This window comes from Rousettus aegyptiacus, unplaced genomic scaffold (genome assembly GCF_014176215.1).
Source record: "Rousettus aegyptiacus isolate mRouAeg1 unplaced genomic scaffold, mRouAeg1.p scaffold_m13_p_5, whole genome shotgun sequence".
In the NCBI taxonomy this organism is placed as follows: Eukaryota; Metazoa; Chordata; class Mammalia; order Chiroptera; family Pteropodidae; genus Rousettus; species Rousettus aegyptiacus.
The window spans coordinates 85,070,853-85,084,005 of NW_023416308.1; the positions used below are offsets into that span (position 1 = coordinate 85,070,853).

Genomic DNA, 13,153 nt, shown 5'->3' on the forward strand with positions numbered 1-13,153 from the left:
CACTCTTCATCACTCTTATACTTTGCTCTTATAATTGAAGAAAATAAAAGGAAGCATACTTGGCTCAGTAGCAAATGCAAAAATTTGTTCTCCTATGCAAAATGCACATCAAGAGTAGACTTGGAGGTATGTATAGGAGAACAGTTTTTGAGGTGATTAAGTATATGACAGAAACATGCCCAAGAAGAAATGCTGTACATGTACCAACTGCCTTAAAGAATGGAAAACAGACTAGGCAGAGAACAGCAGTTATCACCCTAACTTCTGAGCTGACCTCAGTGTCGATAAAGATCCAGCAGCCTTAAGAATATTTTCTAATTTTAGCCTGAAGAATAGGTGCTTGACAGATTGATCAAACTGCAACTTAAACTTTTGTTCCTGGAAAGAGGAAAATGCTCCCTTGACCTCAGGAGTATTGTAAGAGGTGATGTATCCAAGCCCCTGCCTGGCACCGGAGTCTCAGCCTGGAGTCTCAGAAGACGTGCAGGGAGCTTTCTTTCTCTCGGGGTCTAGATTCGGGAAATCACCTTGCTCACAAATCCCCTTTTTCTAATAGAGGCGACGGCGGCAAGAACCTTTTGGGGAATCCTCTACAACTGAACCCCTTTCAGTTTTAGGTTAGAAAATTGTTGGGTTTTCTGTGAGTGTTAACGTGCCTTGTAAACCATTCCTTGAAACAGCTCTGCATGCACGCTCTGAAAATCATAGCAGTATTCTAGCCCCTCCTTTTTCTGGCAGTTAATTAATTGATTCAGTAGTTACTGAAGGTGATGTGTGTTGAGCCAGGTTCTGAGGTCACACCCTAATAAGATAAGGTTGCTGCTGCCTTCACGGAGCTTGACACTGGGGAGATGGATGTGTTGACAGGCACCTACAAAGGTGCTCTGGTACAAGGCATGAGATGGGAACATGTGGCAGGGCCCCCCAGGTTGGACTGGTATCCAGGAAGTCTCCCTGGAAGGGAGGGGAAGAGTTAGAATAATACATGTGACATCTCCGTGTATGTGTGAAGCATCTGTGGGACGGTGAATGCTCTGGCACTGAGAGCTGTGTTTGCATTTTCCTGTAGGTATGCTTAGACTTGGTCTGATTGCTTTTAGGTGCCATTTTATCTATCCATCTGTTTATTTATAATTTTAATAGTGGTAAAAATGTACATATATAAATTTACCATCTTAACCATTTTTAAATCTAAAGTTCAGTGACATTAAGTATAGTCACATCGTTTTCCTACCACTGTCCCCATCTGGAGATGCCCAGAACAGTTTCTGTCTTGGAAAACAAACTCTGTGCCCATTACACAGCTCCCCATTTCTTTCTTTCCTCAGCCCCTGGCAACCACCATTCTGCTTTTTGTCTTGATGGGTTTGATTACTCTAAGGATCTCATATAAGAGGAATCATATCATGTGTCTTTTTGCATCTTATTTCACTCAGCATAATGACTTCAGGGTTTATCCATGTTGTAGCATGTGTCAGAATTTCCTTCCTTTTCAAGGCTGAAAACTCTTCAAGGTGTCATTTTATTTTAACCCCAAGCATGTGTGAAATAGTCACCAATTAGTACATTAATGAGCTCTCCAGTTTATTTACTAAGAAGTCATTCATGCATTTTTCTGTCCGTCCATCTGTCCGTCCACCTGTCCATCCACCATGCATGCATGCATCCATCCATCCATCCATCCATCCATCCATTTATCCATCCATCCTTCTTTTCCTCACTCCCTTATTGATTACATGTTAACTGCCAGACATCCAGCTAGTCACCAGAGATATAGTGACTACCTTCTCCTCACCCCAAACTTGTGGTTTATCAGGGAGATAGACTCAATTACTAAACAATATCAGTGAAACAGTAGTTGTATGTTTAGAGTTCTGTGAGACTTTAGAGGAAGCACAATTACTTCATGGCCAGAGAAGGCTTTGCTGAAGCAGTAGCAATTGGATGCTTTCTAGGTAGCAAAAGGAGGGAAAGGCATTTCAGAAAAGAAGAATAGCATAGCAGCAGCGGCTGGGAGCCGTGTCTGTTCGAATAGGCAGTCTAGTTCGTAGTTATCCATTTATGTCTAGGGTCAGGCTGCGTTCACATCCTGGCTTTGCCACCTATTTGAGCGAGGTGGGGCAATTTATGTTCTCTCTTTGTGTCTTAATTTCCTCATTTCTAAATGGGAATAATGGTAGCACTTATCTCACAGGATAGTGCTGAAGATTAAATGAATCAACATATAAAGTGCTTAGAATAGGACCAGGTACAGAACATACTCACTGTTGTTTTCCTAAACATTACTTCTGTAATGTTTAGGAAAACATCAAGTCTTTAGGTTTACCCAAAATAAGGCTACAGTCTGTGTGCCCATATGCACGTACATATGTGCGTGCGTGCGTGTGTGTGTGTGTGTGTGTGTGTGAATGTGAGTGTGTAGGTTGTGATTGGACACAAAGTTGCAGATTGGGTGAGTGGGTTCTGCTGATAAAGGAGATTCAGGTATCCACAGATATTTGCTGCTAAACTTTTTTTTTTTTTGTATTCAGGTGCTCTAATATCTCAACTTGTATCTGATGTTTACTTAATTTTTTTTAAAATTGAAGTCATTTCTTAAAAATTACAGACACAATAGAACATGAAAAAAAGTGTAAGAACCTGTAATGTTACCCTAACAGAGTAACTATTTCCTTTTTATTTTCATTTACTTTGTGTCTGTAGATATATGCATAAAACTAAAGTTGTAATTACATATATACACACACACACACACACATATACACACAATTTATATATGTATCATATATACATGTATACATATAAATATATTTTATAACATATTACATACATATACACACAATTTTGTATTATGCTTTTTTAAAATTAATATCTTTGAGAAAGTTTTCCTTATGTTTCAGTCTACTCTCAATTTTTCTTGTAAATGGATGCACTCGTATTTGTGTACTATGATTTTCGTATTCCTTCCAATATTTTTACTATTACAAATGATTCTATAATGTGTATCTTTTGTGCTCCTAATTTTTTCCTTCCATGGAGTTTTCTCTTTTTGATACATTTCTGGGGTTAGGATTACTAGGTCAAAGGATTTTAAACCTTTCGTGCCTTCTAATAAGTGTAGATATTTGGATCTTCACATCCACAGCATTACCAGCATGTTCCCTGTGTCATATTTACCTCAGATGTTATTGTCTTCAAAGGCTTACTGATTAGGAGGTTAAAATAACACCTTAAGCTTGCTCGAATTTGCCATTCTTTTCTTTGTGAAGATGCATATTGTCACATACTTATTTTCCTGTGTGACTTGTCCTTTCATCTCCTTTTCTCATTGTGTTCTTGATATTTTCTGATACAAATTTGAATAGTTTATTTACCATAAATGTTAGCTTTGTTAGAAAAAAAATCCAGGTGCAGGAAATTTCAAAAGAAAAAGGGAAACACTCTCTCCCTTCCCTGCAATAGCTAGGCTCTCATTCTGGCCATTGCATTTTCTGCAGAAGGAGAAGGAAGCACTAGTGCTTGCTCTGTGCCATCTCTGCTGGGATCATAGTGGCCAGAGTCTGGACTCGCCGACAGCCTTTGCTTTTTAGCTGCTTTTTATTGTGAGCAGGAAAATAGAGCGGCTGTCAATTATCTCAGGTCTAACAGTGTGTTCACTTCATTCAAATGGTCTCTCCCACTGTTCATATTCCATAAGCACCTCGTACAGAGCCAGCATACTGTAGGCAACTTGTTTTCATCTGTCATAGAGCAGAGGTTGGAATGGAGCTTCCTTGACAACCCTCTACTCACTCTAGTCCCCTCCACAGCATCCCTGTTAAGAGATCTTGCAGCTTTTCCTTGATTCCCTTCATGTGACGGGGAGATCAATGCTTCACAAAGCCCGACCTTTGGCTCAAGATGAGATGGATCTAGATTTGAATTCAGTTTGACAAGTGGACAAATGACTTAATGTTTCTCAACTTCATTTTCTTCATTATCTGAATAATGTATATAGTAATATTACATCTCTACCTAATATAATTGTGAAGAGGATTCGAAAAAGAATAAAATTCCTGACCCCTGTGCCTGACATACAGTAGTGTTAAATAAATATTAGCTGTGAATATTATTTCTTTTACTCCCACAAGGTATTTTATTAAATTTTTGCCATTTTATTTGTTTTTATGAGCCAAAGGTATTTTTATATCCATCAGTTAGAATTTTGCTGATTTGGCAAAGAAACTGCAGCTCATCTTTCAGCTTTCATAGCGCCTTGGAATTTGGAGTGTATTCTTCCATAGTGGAGATGTGGATGGGCATTATCTTTGATTTGATTCCAGCTGGGCCATGATCCCAGCTGCTGGGCTGGACAGTGCTTTAATGTGTCCAGGCTAACACCTTCTTCGTTTTCAAAGTCTGATTTTTATAGGCCCCCTGTTTGTCCTTCTTCTCTTTCCTGGCTGATGTTCCAGCCTTGGCTTCCCCAATAGAGGATGAACAAAAACATTTGGAAGAAAAGAAACTCTGTTCCACTTACTAGTTATCTGTTCCCTCACGCAGAAAATAGTTTAGCTTAGCAAAGAGCTAAGGTAGAGATCATGTTTCCAAGTGCACAGCAGTACACCCAGCTCTAAAATGTTGCTTTTAGTGGTGTAATAGGTAAGCCAGTACCAGGGTGGTCTGGGCATAGGTTAGACTGTTTTTGACTCTTCTACTTATCCCTAGATTTTAGCATTTCGATATTTCTGCTTTAGCTTTTTGAGAATATAGTTGATGATCTGAGAGCTCCTCAGAGTCCCATGAGATTTAAGCAGATAGCTTTTATCCTTGAACTAATATCACTGGTATTAGTACTAGGTCTCTGAATCTTAAGATGATGACATTCGTCTTTGTCTAACCCAATTCACTGTGCTTTGTAGAGAATAACTAAGAAGGAGCAGCCCCTGTCAGATATCTTGGCAAGTGCTTCCTATTTATTGTCCATTTCAATTTTTAAAATAAAATATTAAGGAATTTAATGAATTTAAGGAATAGTACTGAAGTGATAGTAATTAGGATTTTAAATGGAGGTCTGAGCAGCTGGTTGGAGGGGAGGATTAACGAAATTTAAAAAGCAAATCTTGAGTTATAAGTTATCTGTGAACTGGGTAGTATTGAAAATATTTAAAAAGTGGTATGGACATTGAAACAGTGAAAGCCGCTGGAGGTACTCAGATGTGCCAGACACTTACCTTCTACTTGTAGGATAGTGAGGAGCCACGGGAACAGGGGCATTCAGTAGACTTGGCCCACTGATGCTTTACCAACTTGCATGGAAGTAATTTAATATTTTAAACAACCAGTATGGCTGTACCAGTGAGGTACTGGCGGGAGGGGTGTGGGGGAAGCGAGCAGCAGCTGAATGCCTTTGACAGGTGTTCGGAGGTATTAGATCAAGTCCTTTATCTCACTGCCAAGGGGCCTTTTTGTGTGCTGGGCCTGCGGATCTCCCCATAGGCATTTGGAAAGTGTCACATTAGAATTTAGGGTTGTATATTTGGAAAACACTGAGACACGTTCCTTTGTTCAGAAAACACCTATTGTGTGACAGGCACAGTCCCTGTCCTCACGGGGTCTCCAGTCTGCACGAGTGGCTTCAGATTTTTCCTGTCCGTGGACACTGGGGCTCTGTTCTTAGGAAATGGTTACAAAGATGTTTGCCCTAATGGTGAAAAGTTGGGCAAAATCTGAATGTGGAACCATGCGGTAGTAGCCAAATAATGATATATTTATCACACAGAATACTATACCTCTTAAAAATCACAAATACAAAGAATTTCAGGACTCAGGAAAATGCTGAATGTGAAATGTTAGGTGGGCAAACTATAGGGAATAATAAGAACAAGTTACTAGTGCAAGAAAATACATCAGAATGAGTCATTAACACTGACTTGTTTGGTGGAGGACTTTGGGGGAAAGTTCATTTTCTCCTGTATATTTTCTATATGCACCACTTTTTGGGTCATTTGTGGGTATTAACTGTATTATTAGAAGTATTCCGTAAATACTGTATTTTTAAAATCCAGTTTAAAGTTTTAAAAATTACTGTAGATTCAGCGGCCCAGTTTGTTGAATTTACAACTTGAAGAAACACATTTGGGGGTTGTGCTCGTCGCCTGTAAAGGAAGCTGCTGACTTGGTGGGATAAAAATAAGAGCCTCGGTCAGCCTCCTCATGCCGCCGCGCTCCTCCAAGCTTCCAGACTGCTGGGGCTCCGAGAGGCCCTAATGGGCTTGTTGAAAGGCTCTACTTGGCTTCTTATTAATGTCCCTCCCCGAGCTGTGCTCTGCTCTGCTTGCTAACCTTGTCAGAAGGTTACCCGTGGCTCTCCAGAGCTCGGCTAATTTTAAACCCCGTCGGCCAGTGCGGTGGCGTGGCATTGTGCTGCGGAGTCACGAACAGCTCCCTGGGAGACGGCTGGGGAAAGATGAGCCGAGTCCTCGTTTTTTTCTCATCCCCCTGTAAGTGACCAGGCACGCTGAACAAGCAAAGAGAGCTGGGATAATAATGAGAGCTTTTATGGTAAAACTCAGGATTCTTAAAGATCTTTTAGCAATGGCAATGCTGGTTGATAATTGCACGGTGTGATGTGTCCTGCATGAACTGTGTGAATTCTGACAGCGCGAGGAGGAGGGAACGAGACTCTGACTGTCTCTAAAGACAATTGCACTGCCGTTCATTTCACTATTTATATGGTTTTCTTCTAAATTTACAACACTCAAATTCTGCGAAGTTTTTGCTGATTTGTTTGGGAGAGGGCTTTTTCTTAAAAGTTAAAAACAACAGCAACAACAACAGAATCTGATTGTCTGCATGTCCATCACTAAAAAATTGTCATTTTAAAGCATTTTTGAGAATTTGCAATAAAGTCCTGTTCAGAACAGTGCTTTGCCTTATAATACTTGTAACCCTGATATTTTAAATTGAAACATAAATCAGTAACTGCAAAATAATGTGAAATTGGGGAACCTTTTTCCATCAAAATTAACTTTAAAAAAAATGTAGAGAACCCATTTATTTGGTTTGGAATTTTTTTTTTTTCCTCCTTTAAACACCTTCAGGCTGAGAATCTGCTGTGCCTGTTAAGAGTTCGCTCAGTCTTCTGCCAGTGCGTTCACTGCAGCTCTCACACTTAAGCGATTACAATGGGAAACCCACTCCCTCAGGTGCACAGCCTGGTCTTTGGGGTTTCACCTGCCCTGCTGAAGACGAGCATCTCGTTTTGTAGCTGGGTCTGTACCCACCTTCTTGTAAAACAGTCGCCAGAAGCAAATTAAAGAGGCATAGTGTATGAAGTAAACGCAGATGAAAGCACAGTGGATGGAGCTCCGGTGACCTGCTAACTGGCTACGGTGATTGAAGTTAACTTTATTTGAAGTGCCCAGGCTGGGTCAGACAACATCGAGTTAGCAGTGTTCCTGCATGAGGGTAGCATGGGAGTCAACTTCGATTTCATTTTAGGAACAACAACAAAAAAATGCATAAATGCTTTTATTCGCCTTTTTTTCTTTAAAGGTTTACCCCACCTTCAATAAACCTAATTAGCTCTGTCATGTTTGAATTTAGCTTTGAATTAAAGCTGAGTAATATCAGGAATTCGTAGAATGAAAGAACTTGTCAAAATCTTCATTGACCCGAGTATGACTTTTATAGAGAGCATTAACTAAGCAAAGTTTTAAAAAACCCATCCCCCTCTTACCCTAAAATAATGTTTTTAAAATCACGTTCAGAGTAGTTAAGTATAATATAAATATAAGTGGCTCTGGACAGGCTACTAAATGAACGAGTTATTGTAGGGGCTGTAATGGTGATGCTAAGAGTGTTGTTATGAATTTAAAGTACATTTCTTAAAACCCAGTTCCTCTGTGACTCAAACATCTGCTTCTTTTTTTTTCTTCCCCCCCCAGGCTTCTTTATTTCTCACCCTTTCCCTTCAGCACTTGGCCTGCACGCCTGCCTGGTGCAGGTCCTCTGTTATTTTTGTGGTAACTGGACACTCCTGACTATGTCCCCCAGGCCTGTGGGGGTTGAATTGGCTGTGAGATGAAAAGGTGGGCTCTTGCTCCCACGGCCATCGCCCAGGTGGAGCAGCTGCTGCAGCAGGGCTGAGATGCCTCAGACTGAGATGGGGTGTGTGTCATCAGTTAAGACCTCAGATTGTGGCTCAGTAGGTGACAGGCCCTACATCAAGGTTGCGGGGTGGGAGTTTGGCTCAGTTGATTTTGACCCTGGATGCCAGCTAGTCAAGGATTTTGGAGACTGCAGGAAGGTTTCTGAGCCAGTGAGTTTTTTATGTCATTCTAGAGTATGCCTAAGGCTATCTTTGTGATTTCTTAGACAAGGATAAATTTCTTAATAGTCATAAAAATTGTATTAATATTTTATGTTAAACTAAATCAAATAATTATTTATTGAGCCAGCATGGGGAGAAGATACAGAAATAAATGAGACAGAATCCCTGCCTTCTGAAAATTTGCAGTATAGCAGGAAAGACAGATACATAAGTAGTAATTATTAATTATAGTTATAGACATTGGTTCAACAGTTATTTGAGAACCTGTTTTAAGACATGTGTGTATGCACACGCACCCACTAATCTGCAAGCATGCGGATAAATAATGTATATAATGACTGCTGATGATTTTGAGACACCTGCATTTTCCATGGATCATCTCATTTAATCTTTACAGTAGGTAGGTAAAACGATGAATTCCCATTTTGCACAGAAGAAAAACAAAACAAAAGAAAAACCTGAGACACAGCTAATAAGTGTGGAACTGAAAATTTAAACTCTTGAGGACTCCAAAACCCTATGCACTCTTAATATATATATATTGAACTGCTTTGCCTTAGAGACTGTCCACATGCACTGCATGGTTTGCAACTCTAGGGGTAGCCGCGAAGGAAGAGAATTAGCAGATGTTTCTTGAGTTCCAACAACCTGTCTGGTATTGAGAGATGTTAAATGTAGGGATGTTAAGGAACTTAATGATTAGCTGGGAGATTATATCTTAAGAATAATCATGGCGACGTGTGCCATGTATGGTGTTGGAAGTTTGTTTGAAGAGCTGTGGGGACACAGAAGTGACTTTTTGAGTGGAGAAATCTGCTGAGGCATCCCAGAAAAGAGGTTGGTTACTTTCATTTTGAAAGGGACCTGGACATGCGTTAGACAGAGTTGCTAGTGGGAGAATCATCTAAGCAGAGGGAACCTTAGGTGGCTGAAGGGGTGAAGTAGGCAGCCTGCTGAGTCTGGGCCCCTTGGAGTGGTTCTGTGGCTGGCGAGTAGAAGAATGGACAGGTATTTGAGAAGCAGGCTGAGATCAGGTGGTTAAGGTCATAGGTACCCTATTGTGCAGATGGGTTCTGAAGAGGTAGGGATCTACTTAAAGATTTCAAGTGAGTGGATGATAAAAGTCATATTTGTATTTTAAGAAAACGTCTCTGGCCAAAGAGTAACATAGGCTCAAAACACATCTAAGGATTAAGAGTCCATATTTCTGGCATCAGATGTGGGATCTCTGTGTTTAACAAGTCACCTGTGTCATCCCGATATTCACCCAAAGTTGGGAACCTGGGAGAACCAGGCTGTTGGCAGCAGTGGGGGTGTGGGGATGTAGGCGACAGCCCAGCTCAGAGAGGTGGAGAGGTCCTGCCTGTAAGAGAGGAGCAGAGTTAGTGGGGCTGGAGAGGAGTGGAGGAGGTACAGTTGAGAGATGAGGGAGTGAGTGGACATCGATGAGTTGCATCAGAAAGGATGGGAAAAACCTGGGATGATGGTCCAACTTTGGGTACTGTCTCAGCCAGGTTCTCTGAGTAGCAGAATTCCTCAGCAGGCTGTGGCATTGGGTTCCCTCTTCAAGGACCTGGAAAACCTTTTTTGAATTTTCATGGATGCTTTAACAGGCAGATCCTTAGATGCGGAGAAATGACTTGAAGGTATCGGAACCCAGCGTGCCTGGTCTGTGAGGCACACTTGCAGGCTGAACGTGAGGGTTTGGGTTTGTTTGCTTTGCCTTTGAGCCTTTTGGCCTTTAGAGTCTCATCCTCACCGTTAGTCCACTGAACCGAGAGAGAGGGAGAGCCGCAGAGAGAGGGGGCTTCAGTTATTTGTAGGTATAACTGAAAACAGATTACGTTTTAGAGAGAAATCGAGGGTTCCACTGCCAGGGTTAGCAGAATCTATAGGAAAATGAGATCCTAGAGGGAGAGAAGGATAAAGAAAGTGTGTGTGTTAGGGAGCTGCAGAACTGTTGATAAAGTCAAGTTGTGGCCTTTTGCCCTTTTCACTTGATGCATTTGCTTGGGGTGTCAGAGCTGAAGAGGGAAGAATCCCATGGTCTCCTTCAGAGCATCCTGGGCCATGTGGAAGTGAAGGCAGAAGTTAGGCCTCATTTCAGAACTGGCTGCCTCAGCCTTTCTGTCCCTACTTCTCTGCGTGGGGGTCTTGCCCCACTGTGTGTCCTTGTAGTACTTGTTCATACAGTAGGTGCTCAAGTAATATCTGTTAATTGACCGAAGGGGGAATAATAGTACTCACTTATCCTGCCTCAGCCAGTTTCCAGCCAAAGCGCCAAGATTTTTTCTCTTGCTGAAGGTGAACTGGTATAAACCAAGGACCAGGTTTAAATTTGGAGACAGGGATGGAGAGGGTGAGGCTGTAATTGGTCCCTGAATTTGCATCCCTATCAGTGTAAGACCTGTTTTGCAGCTGCTTCATCACTGTGTCATCATTAAATGGCAGATTGTATTTCTCATTTGAAGGGTGGGGACTCAGTTGTATCACTGAACACTGGGAATCAGTAGACATTTGTGAGCTCACAGTGTTAGGTATTTTTGGTTAGTTGGCACATTTGCTCATGTGGGCATTAGCTGGTGTGGGAACACATTCACAAGTGTGTGTGTCCCTGTGAGCACAAGCATTCTAGTCCTCATAAACGCTGGGCTTGGGGATGAGTGCACAGCCTTTTAGGGACCAGGGAAATAATGTAAAGTGCTTGAGGATAAAGTCTGGTGAGAGTATATTGGAAGAGCCAAGTGACTGGGTACCTAATGGAGTTAATCTTGTGACTCTGGTCTGTTGAAACAACCACACCTGTGTAAACTGTCATTGTCTCTTGGTACATTGAAACCCCTTTATAAATTTGAAATGCTTACGAGATGTGCCGCATTGTAACACTTGAATTTATCTAGAGAACTGTTCTGGCCTTGGACCACACTAAAGATGCTTTTGATTTGAAAATTCTGATCTCAAATTTATAAAATCTTTTGTTCTTCACTCGCAAGTTTTTGTTGCCTTTGTATGAAACGGTACAAACCTGTTGGCCTGTGATCTCACCGAGCTTTTCCAGCCTCTGCCCTAATCGTTCTGCTTTCTCGCTTTGCCTTTTCTTCATCACTTCTCCGTGGATATCTTCTGAACAAGTCTTCCTGTGCTCTTCTTCTAATAGGCCTGGTGAGCCCTGCTCAGGTCAAGACGAGCCGAAACGTCACCTCCATGAGGCTCTCATTGACTTGAGAGACCGAATCAACTCCTATTTCTGTGCTCCAACAGCACTTTGTTAATTCTTCATTTTACAACTTATATTCCTTTACTTGTTCATTCATTTATTCACCCATGGATGCATTATTTAGGCATCCATTTAGTCATTATTTTGGGGGAGCATTTACTTTGTATGAGACATTTTGTTAAACTCCAAGGATAGAAAAAGGATTAAAGGCATGGACCTCACTTGGATCTCACAAACCCACAAGGGCGACAGACCTATAAACAAATCGTTGCCATGTAGTGAGTGGGCAAAGGTGCTGCTTGTAGGAATGCCAGGGATGGAGTGGCAGAGTGGCGGAGAGGGCAGGGCAGGCTTCCCACCCAAGGGGCTTGAAGCCTTGAAAGAGAATTGGCCTACTCATCTGTCGACTTGCTGAAAGGGTGCTCTTCGAGGGCAGGGAGGGTAGCATATTTATTTATCTCCCTGTCTCTAGTGCCTGGCATATGGGGGTGGGGGAGAAATAGGGGTGTGGGGTAAGTATAAAACAAATAATTTCCCCTTCATTTTTCTACCCTGTCTTGTTTCAGAATGAGTTTAAGGGGTAGCTTGTAAGGCCGCAAAGTAGCATAAGTTAAAAGATGGGAAAGAAGAAGAAAAAGAAGGGGCCAGAGGTGGGGACTTAAAGCAGATGTAGGAATGAAACCAAACTTGCCAATCCAAATAACCTCCATGCTTTCTTCAAGGGGCCTGCCAGTGTGGCTCAGTGCACCTTGGCAGTGAGTGAGTAAAGCCAAGGCCTAGCTGGGTGACTGCAAGGTGAAAAACACATGGTATTATATTGTTGAACTTTCCTTTAGGGTCTTTGTAAAGAGAATTCTGTGTGATGCAATGCAGGACACCCCAACATCCTTGCAGAAGATCCAGTGACTAATTCATGGGATGTTTTTTAGTATGCTGATGGCATCACATAAAAGCAATTATTTAAAGCTCCTGGAATAAGCTTACTCTATGGTAACTATGGAATCAGAAAGGTACTGGAACAAACAGCTTAGTTCTGTCTGTTTTGTGTTGTCCCACTTTTATCCAGGGTTAATGCTATGTGCCACTGTTCTCAGCCCCGGAGGTCACATAAGCTCTATTTCTGCTCCCAAGGAGTTTAATGATCATGTTTTGGGACTCAAAAAATAGTCCTGTATGATTTGGGTAGTATACCAGGGTCTGTATGTGCAGATCCATTAGAAATGGATATTTAAAGGCAGATAAGCCAGACCCAACACCCACACACAAAGTGATATCCTGATTTCTGATGGTCGAGATGATGAAAAGGAATCGAATGTGTTGTGATGAATTGTGTTCATGGTCAGCCTAAGCTGACAGGACACAGGAGTTTTGTTTTCTTTCTTTTTTTTTTTTTTCTGGGCACGCTGGAGCCTAGATTTTGGATTCTCTGATGTGAATGCTGGTGAGATCCATGTGGGTCAGTTGGATCTTTAGAGAGCATTTGAACGCCATTGTGAGTACTTAGTAGAAGAACCAGAGCAGGACTTGGGACTTCATAGTTCAGCACTTTAAAATACCTCCTTGGTTCCAGTTTTCCTTATTGATTGGCTTATGACCCATTCAGAAGTAAACTGTGGATTTAT

At 41.6% G+C, this 13,153-nt stretch overlaps 1 protein-coding gene across 12 annotated transcripts in view; it reads left to right on the top strand.

Moving 5' to 3' along the window:
• Nucleotides 1–13,153, top strand: part of TEAD1 (TEA domain transcription factor 1) — a 248,626-nt gene that overhangs the window by 55,059 nt on the left and 180,414 nt on the right. The window lies entirely within an intron of this gene.